Source organism: Pleurodeles waltl, chromosome 7 (assembly GCF_031143425.1).
Source record: "Pleurodeles waltl isolate 20211129_DDA chromosome 7, aPleWal1.hap1.20221129, whole genome shotgun sequence".
Classification (NCBI taxonomy): Eukaryota; Metazoa; Chordata; class Amphibia; order Caudata; family Salamandridae; genus Pleurodeles; species Pleurodeles waltl.
The window spans coordinates 483,437,452-483,455,043 of NC_090446.1; the positions used below are offsets into that span (position 1 = coordinate 483,437,452).

Genomic DNA, 17,592 nt, shown 5'->3' on the forward strand with positions numbered 1-17,592 from the left:
GGGGAGGGATAAACGTTGCACAGGGGAGCGATAGAACTCCAGTTTGAAACCTCGAGCGGTTTCCAACACCCAAGGGTCCTTGGTTATTCTCTGCCATTCCCCCAGACATGTTTGGACCCTGCCCCCCAGCAGTACCTCCGAAAAAGGAATAAGTCTCACCTGCAGAGGAGGCATCCTGGGAGTTTCCTTGCTGACCCTTGTAGGCGTTTCTACGGAAACGAGATCTCCCTGCGCGGGGGCGTGTGGGGTAAAAGGTGTTGTCTGCCTGCTGATCCCTGTAGAAACCCCTGCCACGGGAGAACGAGTCTCTTCTGGGGCCTTGATAGAAGGAACGGCCTGACGAGCGGCCCCGACCGCGTCCGGCCCTACGAAAAAGAGTCTCCCTGAATACCTTCTTAAGGGAAAGCTGCGCCTTATCCATGGAGCTAAATGTAGCCGCAAATCTGGATAAATCCTTGAGGAAGGGAGCTCCAAAAAGGAGGCCTTGTGCGGCTTGCCCCGCTTCCGAAGAAGCTAGTTCGTTGAGTTGGGGATCGACACGCATAAGAATAGAACGGCGTCGTTCAGATGAAATCGCCACATTGGCATTCCCCAAAAGGCAGATGGAGCGTTGTGCCCAACCCATGAGAATGTCAGGATCAATAGGGGCATTCGATTCTTTAGAGACATAAGCCAACTCCAGGATTTTTGCTAGTGGGCCGGTGAGGTCTAGAAGTTTATCCTGGCATGATCTCCATGCCCGATCCAAGCCCTTCTTAGGGTCTTTAGCCCACTTCTTTAGGAAAGTCACCATAGTGGGGTCTACATCTGGGGTATCGGTGACTTTGCCTTCCAGCTCTGGTCTGGGGCATTCTGCCTTTAATCTCGCTCGAACTTCCTTATCGAAGCTGGCTCTAACATGCTCCTGCATGTACAACGCTACTTCTGGAGGGGGAGTCCAGCTGGAGGAACGAGGATGAACAATGTCCTCAGGCTTAAAATTAAGAAGACGAGGCGCCTTGGGGGCCTGATGTTTGGTCTTAGAACGCTTCTTGCGCTTAGTAGATGCTGAGTGGACGCTAGAATAGGAGTCAGAATCTGACGAGGCATTTGGAGAATTATTAGAAGAGGAGTCTGAATTCTGAACCTCTTGTAAATTGAGTGAGCTATAACCATGCTCAGAATGAATAGTGGCGGCCAGCTTGTCAAACAGCTCAGAATGCGCCCATTTTTGCCTTTTTGACTTGCCCTTGGAGGTGGAAGGGAGATTCTCAGGGGCGTCTTTATGGGCATCTTGATTCGGGGGGATGGGGGGAACCCAACCCTTCTGGCGCGCAAAATTTTCAAAATGGTGAGTCAGGGGTCCCAAAGCCTTGGCCAAGGCTTTGTTGACGGATAGCTGAACGCTATTATCAAGGGCACCCACAAGGGACTCTTCTAAAGAAGGGGCGTCTTCGCCATAAGAATCCTCCTCGTCATATGCGAAGGATTGCGCCATGTTCAGGGCAGTATGGGTAACTGCAATCAGAGTAGCCCAGGACTACAATCAGGGGGAGTGCGGAACCCCAGCAGGCTATAAGGCACCAAAATACAATTGAGCGTGGAGGGAGCAGCCTGCTGCACTCTAGGCAAAGCCTATGCAAAATTGTTTCAACCCTGGGCCGACCAGATGGTCCCAGGGCGTCAGGGAGTATCACCAAGCCTGAAATCAGAGCAAGGTGGGAGTCACCGGCCAGGTATTGAGCGCAGCGTTGGTTAAATGGATGCAAAAAAACGGGTGAAATCTGCCCGCGAGCACCCCGCCGAAATTTGCTGTCAGGCTCCTAAAAGCAGTACGAGCCGATCGGCAATTCAAACGGGATGAATCACGCGCCAAAGCGTGCGTGCGTGTGTGCGCGCGCGCGCGCGCGAGCGTGCGTGTGAGTGAAATAATAAATGAAATACTTGCTGCCGGTACTCCGATCGGATTGCCGATCCTCGCTAGGGGAGAGCCCCTCTAGCGAAACTCCCGCTCCCGCTCCACAGTGCCAAAAAAAAACGAAGAGCGCGCGCAAGCTAACAATAACACCAAATAAGATCGAATATGAAAACACTTAACTGGCTGCGGCAGCAGCAAAGAAAGAGGAAGTGCTTTATCCTCGTGAGCTTATATACAGTACTGGTCTCTATGGTTATGACGCCTTCCATTGAATGATGGGATATGTTTTGTTTTTTAGTTACTCTCTTGTGATTGGCTGCTGTAAAAATAAAGCATTGAGAGAGAAGCATAATACGAAGCCTCCGGTCCTGACATAGAATCAATGGTGTGTGCTAAACGTTCTAGGTAGGAAGCGCACAGCACACCAACGGTGGGGGGCAGAGGGGTGGACAAGACTTCATGAGACTATGAGCCGAAGGAAGGAAGGAATACATGAATGAGAATACCCTTGGGGGATACATTACGCGTGTTGCCTGTAAGGTGAACTGTGCGATGAACCTGTAGGACAGTTTGCGTGTGACTTTATTCTTCGGCAGCACTACTTGGGACAGCATCCTGCATAGACCGCTTTAATCATTGAATGCGTTACTAATCAGAGGAAGAGTGACAGACACATTGAGATGGCGGATACAGGGAGAGAACGTTGCACTATGGCCAGAGCTGCCAGCTTTGAAACTGGGGTAAGAGGTTTAAGTCTAGGCGTTGACTCGACGTCCTATGATCCTTTGCAAATCACGCAACCTCTCCATGCCTAAATATCAGAACGAGCTCTTGAGTAATGTAATTGCTTCTCCTGTAAATTTCTCCAGTACCTCTGGGTGGAGTTCGCGCTGTATAAAACTGCAAAAAAAGACAAAGGTATCTCTTAAGTGACATTAGACATGGCTGTGAGAGTGACCGGGTGTATGAGATCCCTTCTAGTATCGATACGGTATGAGAGACGTTTTAGATGAGGGATTGCACGAGACACCTCGCTCTCTCCCGATACAAAGGGAGGAAGGGCTCCCACCCACGCGAGATAGAAATCTAGGTCACTTTCCCTACAGCGGCATCGTCTTGCTTCTCTGACTCCGCCCTCATTGTTTTAATAAGCTGCGCCCTCGCGTCACCTCCCTGCGAGCCCTCGGAACACAACACTCGTACAGTGCATGTCCCCTCCTTGTGAAGGCACGTGTGCTTGGGCTTTTGATGTGAATGCGTGCGTAAGGCGTGCAAAACAGTAGTTGTAACAAAACCTCAGGGAGCCCCCGCCCTCCTATCGGACTCACGCAGGAGCTCTCAGGCCAGAGGGCTGTGTGAAGGGGGAAAACGGGGTTGGGGGGAGTTGGAGCTTGGGGACTCCCGCGGGGGCCTTTGTTATACCACTGGCGCAAAAGTGAGGTAGGAATGTGTGAGAAGTGTAAATGTATGTGCTCGATTAGCTGTGAGTGTGCATGAGAAATAAGTGTGCGTGAGAGAGGTGTGCATTTGCGCGTATAATTGTGTGAGGTGTGGATGTGCACGTGTGAGATGCTGTATTCTGTTGCACTAAATAGCTTTCTTACTCCTTGCGAAACCTTTTGGGTGGCCCAGCAAGAGCCCCATCTATTTGTTGTGCATGGTGTCTGAATGTGTTTTTTGTGCAGTGTGCCTGGGTGGAATTCCGAGATTGTTCTCGAATAATGCCAAGGAAAACATGTATTTGGGGTTAAGCATGGTATATAGCGAATGCATGTGGGAGAGCCTTTGTGTACACATACCTTAATTATTACCCAGGAGCAGGCGAGGTCGAACTTAAAAGGTGCCACAGTAGTGGATGGATGAAGTTCACCCAAAAGTGGAGGGGGCAGGAAACAGGGATTTTAAGTAACACCTCAGTAGAGGGTCGTTGGGGTGTCTTCAGAAGTTGGCAAATGCACGGCCCAAGGGAATTCACAGGGACCTCAGCACACGCAACATACTCACACCTTACTAAAGGGCCTCTACGGTACACCCTAATGTGGTGAAGGTTCAACTCCAAGAATTCACAGACACCACAATAGGTCACAAATGATCTAAGTCACATGAGCGCCTACAATTCAAGATATATTTTTAGGTTTCGCCTGGACAGCGCTTACGCTGTGCTTGCAAAATCCCTTGTTGAAAAAACCCACTTAAAACAGTCTTATAGCCTGTCCTTTACTTACCCTTGGTTGGCTCCCATGTCACTCTTGTTTACTTGCTTTTTATTGTTCAAAATCTTCTCTTCACATTGGCTTCCTCCTGGGGCTTCGTATGTGCCTCTGTCACTGAGCATGGACCAACTACAGTTTCCTTTCTGAGATCAGTGCCCTTCCGCTGGCCACAGACTCCTGCAGGTCCTCGTTTTAACATGCGCTCACATAGAGTGGGTGTCTCTACAATCCGCCTCCCCCGGCCCTTCTCCTGCCCTTACTGCTCCCTTGTGTTGCTTTCGCTGCCCTCCTCGGGCTGTAATTTTCTACCCTGTCCTCCTCCCAGTGTCTATGGTTTGTTTCCTCTCCCACTCTCCCTGCCTCCCCGCCCGCCTACCGTGGTTTGATTCACTTTGCCATTGCTAGTTTTACTCATTGCGACTTTTGGAACAAGTTGATTCACTCTGAGTGGGACACTGTTAATATGAATTCTGTTACATGCTTCTTCAATCCATTTCTTCTGCAGTTTGTGAAATAACCTTACACTTTGATTTCACACTATGTCTGAAATTTTGGCACGCAATTATGTAGAGACCGAAATTAAAATGTTGTCAAAAATGTTTTTCCTATGATTACCATCTGCTACTGATCCAACATATTGCATATTCAGATTTTCCTATGCGGGACAGCACTCTCAACTCAGTCGGCCCCTCTGAACACTTTTAGATTTTGTGACTTTGACACCTCCATCACCTGTCTATTTCAACAAGTTAACTCTTACTGAAGGGTGCTGTTTCAAGCATACACCCTTTTGAATGTATAGTGTGATTTGATGTAATTTGTGTTTTGCACCTCAACATTTGTTCAGTATTTGAGGCTCATAAAGTTTGTAAATATGTTATTACTCTTTGTTTCCTTACTGGGGTGGTTTGGCAGCATACTGCTTTACTCAACTTGGATGTGGTGCTTTCAGGAGAATCTATATAGCTTGTATTACAATAACAAGGACCATGGGGCAGGGCATTGTCTTCATACTCTGCCAAAATAGCGTCCACTTCCGTGGTTGTATGGCACAATGCACACAGGTGTAAACTAGTTGTAGGGATCTGTCTCAGGGTGACAGGAAACTTGAACCAACATCCCTTACTTGACCAGACCATCCATTACCCCACCAGAGCATCTCTTACCATGCCAGATCATCCCTTACCACTCTACACCAATTGGTGACCATGTTGCTTCCTTCCAGCGGCCTCCCATATCCCTGTTCCTTTGATTCTGCTCCAAACTAGACGAACTAACTAATGAAGCGCAAGGAGGTCCCGGGAGGCGTGTCAAGGGCAGGAGCCCTTTAAATTTCTTATCGCGCTCCCGCCGTCGCGGGAAGCGCAAGGAGGTCCCGGGAGGCGTGTCAAGGGCAGGAGCCCTTCAAATTTCTTATCGCGCTCCCGCCGTCGCGGGAAGCGCAAGGAGGTCCCGGGAGGCGTGTCAAGGGCAGGAGCCCTTTAAATTTCTTATCGCGCTCCCGCCGTCGCGGGAAGCGCAAGGAGGTCCCGGGAGGCGTGTCAAGGGCAGGAGCCCTTTAAATTTCTTATCGCGCTCCCGCCGCGCGGGACGCGCCCGGGCGAAGCCCGGGCCAAGGGCGGGCCCGTCCTTGCCCGTCCTTGCCCGTCCTTGCCCGTCCTTGCCCGTCATTGCCAGGAAGAGGCAGGGCAGGGCCACCCCCTGACATTCATCCAAAGTTGCATGGACATGCCAATCTACACGTATGGCTGCCTGAAGGTACTGTGTTGATACTTACTCCTAAATAGGTCCTTTCATAGAGGGCCTTTGGACCGTATTCTCCACCTATTGTTGCGACGCTCTTTCCATTACCCGATAAATATTGGAGTGGGGCCAGGCTGGGCCTCTGCCTTTTTATACTGGCAAGAGGTCTGCTTATATTTATAGTGGAAAACATATAGCTATCGTTCTTATATGTGAAGATAATTGTACTAAATAGGTCTATCCCTACCAGCCCTTCTCCTACTCTCCTTTATAATTACATATTGGGGACTGGTTCACAGAGCCAAAGCACTATTTAGGCAGCTTAATCCATGGGAAAACGCAAGGCATCAGAACCCCCAAGGGGAAAGATGAATTCTGTAAAAAAACTTAGGAATGCGGGTGAGAACTGCACAATAGCTGAAATAGACGATCTTATCGAGGAGGTAGAGTCACTACTATGCAGTAGGACCACTATTCGGGAGGGTCCCGACAAAAAGATTACCTCCTATTACGCGAAGAAAATCAAACCAGTGGAAGATAAAGCGATAGAGATCGTTTCCCAGCAAGAGGGGGAGGCACCATCTGATGTCAGGACTGATAGCCCTAGGGTTGCTGCAACTAGACCCATACACCTATGCACCATTGATAATGGTAGGAAGAAGGGCCATATCCAGGAGTGCGAAGTTAGGTGCTCCAATAATATGCAGTCCTGGCAGAACTCGATAGTAGTAACATACAGAATGCACAAGAGGGGGAACCCGTGGATGAATTACACCCATTTATCCCAACTGTACAGCTAGATAGTGAAAGGACCACTCCTCTCAATTCAGAATCAGGGAACCCTCTAAAAAATAAAACAAGATCTATAGCAGACCTTTATGATCTAATCACCGGATTAATCCAGGAAGTTAGAGATTTGAAACTTGAAGTAAGAACCTTAACAGATATTGTGGAAAAGGAGGGGGGTAGGGGTACCTATATAGGCCAATGCGAAAGGGAGTCCCCCCCCATATCACTCCATCTACAAGGTAGACCCACATATCCTCAAAATTTGATTACTAACCCTAACCTTACCCCAGCTACAGCTAAGATTGTACAACAACCACAGGGATGCACGATAGGGGTCAATGTGGAACATATTGGTTCACGCAATTCCCAGAGAAGAAATGATAGTAACTTATGCCAAGGAACAGGAAAACCACAAAGAGATCCCCGTTTGGTAAAAGGACCCCAAAAAGGGAATTTGGAACTTACTCTGAACTCCTATCCCCAAGTATCTAATGATTATAACAAAAACACTAGATGGAATCCATACTCTGAGGAGGATAGGTTTCCTACTAGGACCAATGTTGTTCATCTGTTAAATGTTCCAAAATTGCCCTTAAATAGCAGAGAAGATGAGGACTCCTTAAAAAACAAGCTTATACATTGGATTAGGGCCAAAAGACACTGTTTATCCATAATTCGATCAGATATTAGGGGGGCAGAAAGAATCCCTGGAGAGAGGGAGCAACTTGACGTTATTGCATTAACAGTCAAGGATGGAAGATTAATCAGAGGTTTGATTGACATGGAACAGAGAACCCCCGCCCCTAATTCCAATGCCATGAGGTTTAGCTTGGATCCATTAATTACCAAACTTCGAGTACAAAGGCATAAACTCAATCACAATGAGGGACTGCAAAAGAGAAATTATGATTCAAACCTTGAGAGAGTAGATTGACTAATCCAGATAGATCAGGCACAAGTGGAACCCAATGGGGACCCAATAGTAGGGGAGCCCCATGAAGGGAATGATCTTCATGCTATAGGGGCAGGGAGCGCAGTGGAGCTTTTGTATGGTAGGAAACATTTTACAACTTATCCGAGCCATACTTTCAATGCCACAAGCCTAAACTGAAGGGGTCCTATCACCATGATTTCATGGAATGTAGCTGGCTTAAAAAATAAGCTTATAGACCCCAAATGGCAGGACTATATTGATCGACACCATGTCTGTCTCTTCCAGGAGACGTGGTTTAAAGATCCACCGTATAAAGTAGGATATAAAACCTACTTTATCAGTGCAACTTCAGCTGCCAGAGGGAGACCGTCTGGGGGGTTGGTTGTATGGGCGAAGATCTCATTAAATGTTGAGATACGCATGCAAGCCACTGAGTCGGAGGACATTTTATGGTTGATAATGGGAAAAAAAAATAAGATAATAACCCACTTGTTTAATGTATATATAAGACCTAGAAAGTCAAACGTGGAGTCTCCTGAAATAACTCTACTAGACGACCTGCTCAAAAAAATTCCAGTAGGTGAGACAATTATGATAGGGGGTGACCTTAATTGTAATTATGAACCTATAACTGGATTCGAACATTTAGCAGAAGAGGAAGACCGAATGAGAACAATTCCTTACCTAACAATAGAAAAAACTGTCCCAGGCACAGTGGCCGCATTGCAAATCATGAGCCTTACATTAAACCATGGACTGAGGGCATGCAATGGCATAGTGGGTGAAGTCGGCCTTAATCTGGTTACTTTCCAGAGAGGCAACTCAACTTCAAAAATAGATTACATTCTGCATAGTATAAACACATGGGAAAGACTAGCGACCTTTAAAATTGATAAAAGAAGGGATAGCGATCACTTCCCGCTAATAATTGAATTCAAGGCACACTTCTTAGATTTGGACTCGAAATATATAGAACATGATAAGGTGGAGTTACAACCCACCCTCAGTAACAAATGAAGGGTTGTAAAATGGCCAGTAATACTATGCAATCAGGTCACTATGATAAATATTTACAACATATTTTCTGATCTCTTGGAGCCTTATGCAGAAAATAAACCTAGTGACATTCCTATTACGGCTATCCACCATTCATTGAGCACTATGTTAAGACCTGTCCTGACCAAACAGCTACAGAATAAGCACAAAAAGGAGAAGGCCCAAACCACCCCTAACAGTCCATGGTATACTATCAAATGTAGAGAGAGGAAAAGAGTACTGGTAGAGGCACTAAAGCAAAAAAATCAATTAGCCGTACAGCAGGCAAGGGCCAGTAATAAGAAAACGCTGGCTACTGCCCAACGCAACTGGGAGGACCAAAAATGGCAAGACCTGCTGGTAGCAGCAAAAAGCAATGATGCAAGGACCTTCTGGAAAATAGTTACCCATGGTAGCAAAGAGGGGATATTTACTACAGACCATCACATAGACCCCAAAACATGGGTTAACTACTTTACATATCTTTACTCTGACCCCCCACCTTCGATTTTTATCCCTCAAGACATAAAACCCCAGTTACTTGGGGTATTTTACCCGAGTTACAGTTTAGTCTGGAGGAGACGGTGATTGCCATTGAAGCAATCAAGCCAGGAAAAGCCCCCGGTTTGGATAAGATCCCGGGGGATTTGTTCAAACATAGCATAGAAATCTGGGCACCTTATCTAAACCTTCTAAGTAACGCTATAGCAAGGGGAGGCCTAATGCCCGAGACATGGACAGGGGCAGAAATAATCCCAATCCACAAAAAAGGATCCAGGGAAAACCCAGGGAACTATAGACCAATTAGCCTCATAGACGTCACACAAAAAATGTATGCTAGACAGATCCTGAATAGAATCAATACCTGGATAGAAGAGAACAGCATAATGTCTATATACCAAGCAGGCTTTAGACAACAGACCAGTACAGTTGACCAGGCCTTTAGGCTATTGACAATAATATGGAAATACACTAGACTAAAGAAAGGCCACCTGTATATCGCGTTTGTGGACCTGCGCGCAGCCTTTGATCTGGTGCCGAGAGACTCCTTATGGGCAGCATTAGGAAAACAGGGCATGCCAGGGAACCTCCTGGGCCAGCTGGAGAGGCTACATGAAAATACATTCGCAAAGGTCCGGTGGGGGCCAAAAGGAGAGTTGACAGACCCAATACCTATCAAGAGGGGGGTGAGACAGGGCTGTGTGCTCGCCCCAACACTTTTCTCATTATACATCAATGATCTGGTTCATCATCTGAAACAAAGTAACCACGACTCACCAAGATTGAATGATGATCCAGTCCCCGCCCTCCTTTTTGCAGATGACACCATCCTATTGTCTCAAACTCCAATGGGCCTGCAAACTCTACTAGATAAATTCAGTGAGTATTGCAGCTTGAAGGGGTTAGAAATAAATGCAAACAAGACTAAATATTTAACTGTTAACCCTCACAAAGCACTCAAGAGAAACATTTGGATTAGAGGGCAGGCACTGGAACGAGTTAAAAATTTCAACTACCTAGGGATACTGCTTGATGCCAAATTGTCATGGGCGCCGCACATCAACAAAGCTGCTATCTCCTTAACTCATAGCTCCATGGCAATTAGTAAAAATTACAAATGTTCAAGGTCGAGCACTGTGTCACCAGTATTCGAGATCTATAGGTGCAAAGCACAGGCCGCTGCTCTGTATGGCGCAGAACTCTGGGGATTCACAAAACTAACTCCATTGGCCACTCAGGAAAATAATTTCATGAGGGGGGTATTGGGCCTCCCTCCATCCACTCCGTTGATTCCCTTAGCATATGACACTAATATGAAACAAATAGGCAAATTGGCAGCCCTGAGGCCCCTGCTCTACTGGTGTAGACTTTGGACAACCCCTGAACTGATCCAATACAGGCAAGCATTAATTGAGATCATGGGCTTGGACAAGACTATTTCCCTCCCGTGGCTTCATTATATCAGGCAAAGCTTTTACAATTTAGGGCTGAAATTCTATTGGGATGAACCGCACATACTCACAACCCAATCAAAGATCCGACTAAAGCAAGTATTTTGGGACTTCATCTTTAATAGCCCTTTTCATAGCAAGGATTCAGGTAGACTAACCTTAAGTTTTCTGGATTTTAAACCACTACCGAGCGCTGAGGAATGGATCGATACTATTCAACCTAGACGAGCAAAAGTTTTATTTATGAAGTATCGATATGGGATTCTCCAGGTCAAGGCTTTTACCTTTAAATGGGGCCTCCTGAATGGGAGTAATCATGAGGCGACCTGCGAGCTATGTAATATGGAGACACCAGAAACGACGGATCATGTCCTTTTAAATTGCATTGCCTACGATAAACTAAGGAAGAAATGGATCCGACCCATCTGCAGGAACGTTGGAATCAGGAACTACAATGAAGCTGCCAGATTCTTGAGATCCAGCTCGATACCATATGTTGTTTTTGGTCTAAGCCGGTTCTTAATAGCAATTTCATTCATCAGAGACAAGGCGGGCCTGAGGTTGTAGGCGCTTTAATTCAGGCAAAACTCCCAAAGTCAACCTATGGTCCTGAAATCGATAATTGGGAGTCACCCTCTGCAATTCAATGGCCTTGGGACCTACAATCAGCCAAGGATATATCTAGCCCAGGGGACATTGTCTATGCCCGGGAGGACCGTAGTTACTGGGAGGTTGATTAAGTTACCTAGAATGGTCATTGTCACTTATGAAACTTGTTCCTGGATTCTGATATTTATCTACTTTTATCCCAAAAAATCTCCTCTTAGTTAGGCAAACAAGTGCCTGATGGCACGGGAGGTAAATTTTATGGGTCTTACAAATGAAATACTGTAATCGACTTTTATTTACTGTTTTTAAGACCAACATCAGATAACTTGTTTCTAGTAGTTAAGTGAATATTAGCTGCTGCTAGAACAATGTGCCTTTTTGTATTACTTGATCGTATATGACCTCTAAGTAATATAGGCACGCAAGAAAGAAAGGAATCGTTGGGCCCTAGGGACTGTTAATCATCTCTTAAAAATTAGTCAAATAACCCCTCACGTGACGATGGTATCTATATTGCTAAGATTGTAGAGGCAACTTGAACCTACTGGAGGCAAATAATCATTCAAAAGCATATATCCTATTTTCATAATGGTCACTTTTTGAGCTAGTCCATAGTTAATGCTACTACTAGTGAGATAGCAATTTCAACTGTTTTTTGTATAAAGGTTTATATTTTAGGGGTATTTTATAAAATTTTATAATATTTATATGGTGATTTGCATGATGATGTGTACTGTATATTTTATAGTGTTTTATTGATTAATTGTTGATTTTTAATAACATTTATACCCATAACTTGCCTATTTGTATTGTATGGCCCTGAGGGAGCTCTGTTCTCGATCTGTTTTTAGTGTTTTTTTGTCTTTTTTCTCTTAAAAAGTGTCTTTGTTCCTTTTAGAAATGTAAGAATTTTGTCAGTATGCTTTTATGGTATTGTTTTACCGAAATAAAGCTGAAACTAGTAGTAAACTAATGAAGCTCCTACAGTTTCCACTGGGTGGAGCATAAGGGACTCAGTGGGTAGTTTATAGAAGTGCTGGCAGCTCATTGGCCTGCCAGGTCAAGCAAATACCCCCACCCAGTTTGCAGCACCCCACCAGGATGGTGGGGAATTTTGAAGCCTTCAGTTTAGCTTCCAGTACGATGGGTATACTGAAGGCAGTGAATGTGCTTTATTTTGCCAACTTAGCAAAGCTTTTTGGTTTTTCCATTACTAACTCCAAAACACAAGTTTAATATTGAAAAAATAATGAATATATCCGAATTTAAAGAGTGCGAATATACACCCAAAGGCATCATGGCACTAGAAATGACAACGCCACCGATATCAACAGAACAGGCAGCTTTTGAGTGCCCTCCTAAAAGTACTATGGTCTCTATATTACACAAGCGAAAGAGAGAAACATTCTATACAGAGGGCGTGACGAGAGATCACATGTTGTCTGTTTTTTAAACTATATTCCCTTCTGCTTGTTTGAATGATTTATAAATTCTTAAACATAGGTGAGGTTTCCAACAGAAGTGGGCACAGCACTCTAGATCGGGCTTTCACTGTTACATCCACTACCTACAGCTCTGAACATGGTAATTTAGAGGCGGCCTCTAGTGCAAGACATCATTACCAGAGGTGACTCTCTTGACCTGACATAGTACATCGGAGAGGCCCTCCATTACTGAGCACAGTACTCTAGCAGTGGGTCACAGCACTGGGTATAATATGCCAGAAGTGTGCCCCTGAATCTGATATAGAACATCACAGAGGCCTCCGGAACTTGACATTGTGTACAAAGTGGCACCCGTAGCCAGAATCGATATGCTAAAAGTGGTTTCCAAAATTGGGCACAGAGTACGTGGACCTTAGAGCAATGGTTGTTAAATGTTTGCCTTCTGTTTTTTCCTTTTCAGTCACTACTTGAAGCCGAGAACGCATGAAAAGAATACACAAATTATGAAATATTTCATTTCACAAAGAAAAAAAATACGAACTACAAAATGTTAAAGTTTTTTTTTTTAATCTAGGTATATTTCTAAAACAAAAAGCGACACCCTAGGCTCTAGCAAACCACTGTATTTTGTGCTCCTATTGCATGCTCACTATTTGTCGGCACATATCAGTTGAGACCACCAATCATTTATTCTATATTTTGTTTGATGTACTTTTGTTGCTCCAATAAATTAAGATATGATACTCAATTTTTAGGTTCAAGAGTCAAATTCATTCACATTTACAGAGCATTTTAAAATTTCCTATTTTATTTGTTTTATGAATTTATACATTGGAAATGTACTAATATATTATTTTGTAATCTTTTGTGGACTTTCTTGATTAGGCCTTGCAGCAACCCAGAGGTCTGCAGGCGTCAAGTGAAAAACCTAGGGCAGAATACAACATTCCCATACACGAGGATAATTCGCCATTGAGTTTACACAGCTCCTTCCTCTCAACCCCTATGTAAATCTGCTGTGTGCTTGTGGTTTCTGGTAAACTCTAAGAGCAATTCTAAAGCCAAACGTATTTCTATGTTTAATGTTTGCTTGCCTGATCTTACTAGTTTCATTTTACAAGTATTTATCCACTTTCGAACTATGTTAATCACGCACAGTGTGAGCTCAGGCTAATTTTTTATATATTTTAATAGCGCTAATAAAGTGGCCTGTGGAATAAAAATGCACTCGAGCTGTTGAATTCTGAATATATTTGGGCAGCTGTGTTCAAATGAAAGTGCCATATCACAACTGAACATCATCATGGAATCAACTCATGCATTTATGATTAAAAACAGTTCCTGAACATTTTCTTGGACCTCGAAAACCTGCATATTTCTTGATGATTACCATTTTGTGTCTGCCCTCTCGTACTTTCTCACGTAAATGCGTGTTTAATATTCAACTGAACTAAAATGTGTCGGAGTTCCCGAATGGGAAATTCCCAATACTTCTCCAAGATGTCTCACTCCAGGGGATAATCTTTTAAAAAAGAAGGGGGGTCTCTATGGGACCCCCAATCCCCAGGACCACCACCCCCTCTGGGGCTATGTTCACATTGACGGGAGGCTGCGCAGACCCCTTTTGTAGCACGGATGGGCTTAGGGACCGCCAACTCCCAGGGCTGGCTCCTGCTATGTCCCGGGGTGCCCACCCCAGGGGCATAGCTGTTTGCTGTGTCTTGGCTGCAGCTCTGCAGCTAAGCCACAATAACACTTCCGGTTTTGAGAGCCGGACCTGTCAAGTAGATCCCACTGTCAAAATATGAAGCTTTCATCTCTGTCCCCTGCCCACGTACAGGGGACAGAGATGAAATGATTCAGCAAGCATGGAGGTGCTATGAAAGCAGCTCTGTGCTTGCTGAAGCAATGGGACCCCGCAGTGCCAGGTAGCCTGTATGGGCTTTTGATTAGTATTATTTTTTACATAATATATCTAAACAAATACAAATAAATATATAGGGACTGTGGGAAGCCCTTGAGGGCTCCCTTGCGGCCCCAGAAAGGCGATAAAGGGATAAAAAAAAAACGTGCATAGCTCAGTGTGAAGGTCATAGACCTTCACACTGAGCTTTGGGGTTTTGAGTCCAGCTGGATCAATTTACCTTTCAAAGGGACCCCGTAAACTGAACGGGACTGTCCCTTTGTGGAAACCCTGTGGAAAAGAAACACTTGCTTTTACACATAATTTATTTGTGGAGAAGCTGACTGGCCTAGAAATGCTCACGCTGCTGTTATTATTGTTCCTTAGAAATACTTATCTTGGATTAACAAATACTTACAAATGAAAATTTGCAAACAGCAAAACTAGCACACTCCATTCAGAGCAGATCCTTACATAACTGTAATTTCCCGTTGGTCGAGTTTCACTCTATTTTTTTAAGGACACCAGGGTCCTGCCTCTGTTTTCAAGATTAACTTTGTATTACTAGTTCAACGCAAAAAAATAAGAAATTCCTGAAGATGCTTAAAGCTAAAAAAAAATCCGTTCAAGCAAGTTTCAAAGGATTAATGATGTAACGGAAAATCTTTTCAGTTAGTTTTTCATATGTAAGCCTTGAAGGTAAAGTACTAGCAAACACACTATTGCTGGCTTCTAAATCTGACAAAGGCTCGTGACGCAGTATTCTTTGGTTCACTAACTGCTTCATAACCTTGACAGTGACATGAAGCACTACACAAATGGTGCAATTCAATAAAGTATTTGCACAACAAATTAAACTTCTTTGGTAGTAATGTGGCGCTGGTAGTGCAAGCAGCGTAAAAAAATCATCAGCATAGACACCATGCGCTGCACAAGAGGGCCCCGCCATTTAAATTGATTTTCCTGCCATTCGAATAGAAAATCTACTCAAGCAGCAGTACATCTCCGGAAGCAGCCCTCTCACCACGCGACTTCCAGCAACCACTTGCGTTAAAAGGGTATGCTTGGGGACGCCAAAACTCCGTTTTACAATAGTAATGCAGTTTCCAAATTCCACCAATTCCACAGGCTGAATAAATCATTCCACCCACCCTACTCTTTAGCACTCTGGCGCCATTCCACTGCCACATTAGTGTCATTTTTTTTACGCTAATGTGGTGTTGGAAGGGCAAAAACGTTACGCCATACTTACAAAGTGGTGCAATGCTTGAACTGCGCCACTTTGTAACTCTCTTGCGCCACATTATACCTGTCCCAGGCATAATGTATGCAAGCGGGGCGTTCCAGCTCTATCGGGGCTGTAAAAATGGTGCAAAGGAATGTATGAGATTCCTTTGAGCCATTTTTAACAGCATTTCTTAACCCCTGCTAAGTGCAGGCATAATAAAGAGGCTCCCATTGGGTTCAATGGGCCTCTGGGTGCTTTGCAGAATTAGCGTCATAGTTTTTATGCTAATCCTGCAAAGCACCAGACAAGCATAAAAAATTATGACATTCAAGAAAAATGGCACTGCACTAGGTGCAGCGCCACTTTTCATAAATCTGGGCCTCTGTTTGCTAATCAGTTACAAAACAGGCTCACTTATTTTAAAAATAATGACGAAATCATATTTAGTGGAGCTGTCGCATTGCATAAATATTACACATACTTCTGGCATTCCTTGGACCACCATATACGGCAGAAAAAGAGACTAACATAACTATCTATTACATTTATTAGATTAAATTGGAGTCTGATGTTCGAGTGTATTCTGAATGTAAAGATGCTATAGGAGTGATGTAAACAGTTATGTCGGTTGTCTGCGGGTGTATGAGCACTTTTTAAAGGAAGTATTTTTTAGAACAATGCATTTGCATTTGTCTTAAATTTGTATCATGTTTGACGTAGTTCAGTTTACTTTTAATGGCTAAGTACAAAATATATGCAAATTTGGTTTATATGTATTTCTGTTTGAATTTCTGGTTGATGTGAACTATTTACATTGTTTTTTTCTTTATTTAAATGGAGATAAGACAGGCATTGCTTCTGCACAGGTCCTCAATACTAAGTCCCCCGGATTTGGCTATTGAAGTGGCAACTCAGTTTCCTTGGAGTTACTTATACAGTTGGTATTGGTATCTTGGTAGTGGGGCACAGGAGGTTGGCCTTAGTTACTGGGTGATTACGAGGTGGTCCCCTCTAAAATAAGAAACAACGATGGAATCTGAAATACTGGACCCGGTTTTGCAAGCTTTCCTGATTTCTCCATAGAGTTTTTTTACTTTTTACTAGAGATTGTGGTGAAAAACCTAGCAATTCCAACTGAACTTGCAATTCTCGTTACCCATTCAATCAGAATTACCAGTAACCTCACAATGATCAATCTATTTGCATTTTGCTGATGGCGCATTTTTAATTGTTAGGTTTTGACATAGTGGTCCTTACCTATATTTTGCACAGATGGCTTCCTGCGGTTTAAATGAAAAGTGTTCAGATACCAACCATCCTCATTAGTGGATAAGACATAAAAGAGGAAAGATGACTGCGAATCAATGTAAATGCATCATTGTGAATATAGATTACAACTCTGAACATTTAGGGCTAAATTCTTAGAAAAAAGAGTAAATCTCGAGCCCGGAGGCTTAGGATCTTCCCTAGGTGTAGAACATTTTGAATTCAAGAAGGTTTTTCAAGGTAAGCCCAGAAACCAGCAACTATTGAAGGTTTCAAGGCATACTCCTGAATACCGTTTGTGAATTTCATATTCTCATGAGCAAATATTAGATAATTATTTATATCTGAAATATGGCATAGGGACTAATGTGACCCTGACACAGCTATTGCTGCCCCATCAGTCATATTATTAGATGGGACAGACCAAATAATTTAGGAGGAGAACTTGTGATATTTTTAGGGGGGGGGGCAAAGCATTCCGCTCCACCAGTGGAGTTTGCTGAGTTTTCCCCACTCTGCACTCTGTGTGGACTTCCAAAAAACACAGCAAAGTGTCGCGGAGTGGATATTTTTCTCGC

General features: G+C 44.1%; 1 protein-coding gene and 1 long non-coding RNA gene across 2 annotated transcripts in view; one reads left to right on the plus strand and one right to left on the minus strand.

Moving 5' to 3' along the window:
- DOC2A (double C2 domain alpha) overlaps nt 1-17,592 on the minus strand; it is an 846,604-nt gene that overhangs the window by 323,147 nt on the left and 505,865 nt on the right. The gene's annotated exons all lie outside the window — the stretch shown is intronic.
- The window catches only part of LOC138304234 (uncharacterized), a 193,474-nt gene continuing 178,178 nt past the window's right edge, over nt 2,297-17,592 (plus strand). The window contains exon 1 of the long non-coding RNA XR_011205520.1: nt 2,297-2,637. This is a non-coding gene — a long non-coding RNA (uncharacterized lncRNA). The remainder of the gene's footprint in view (nt 2,638-17,592) is intronic.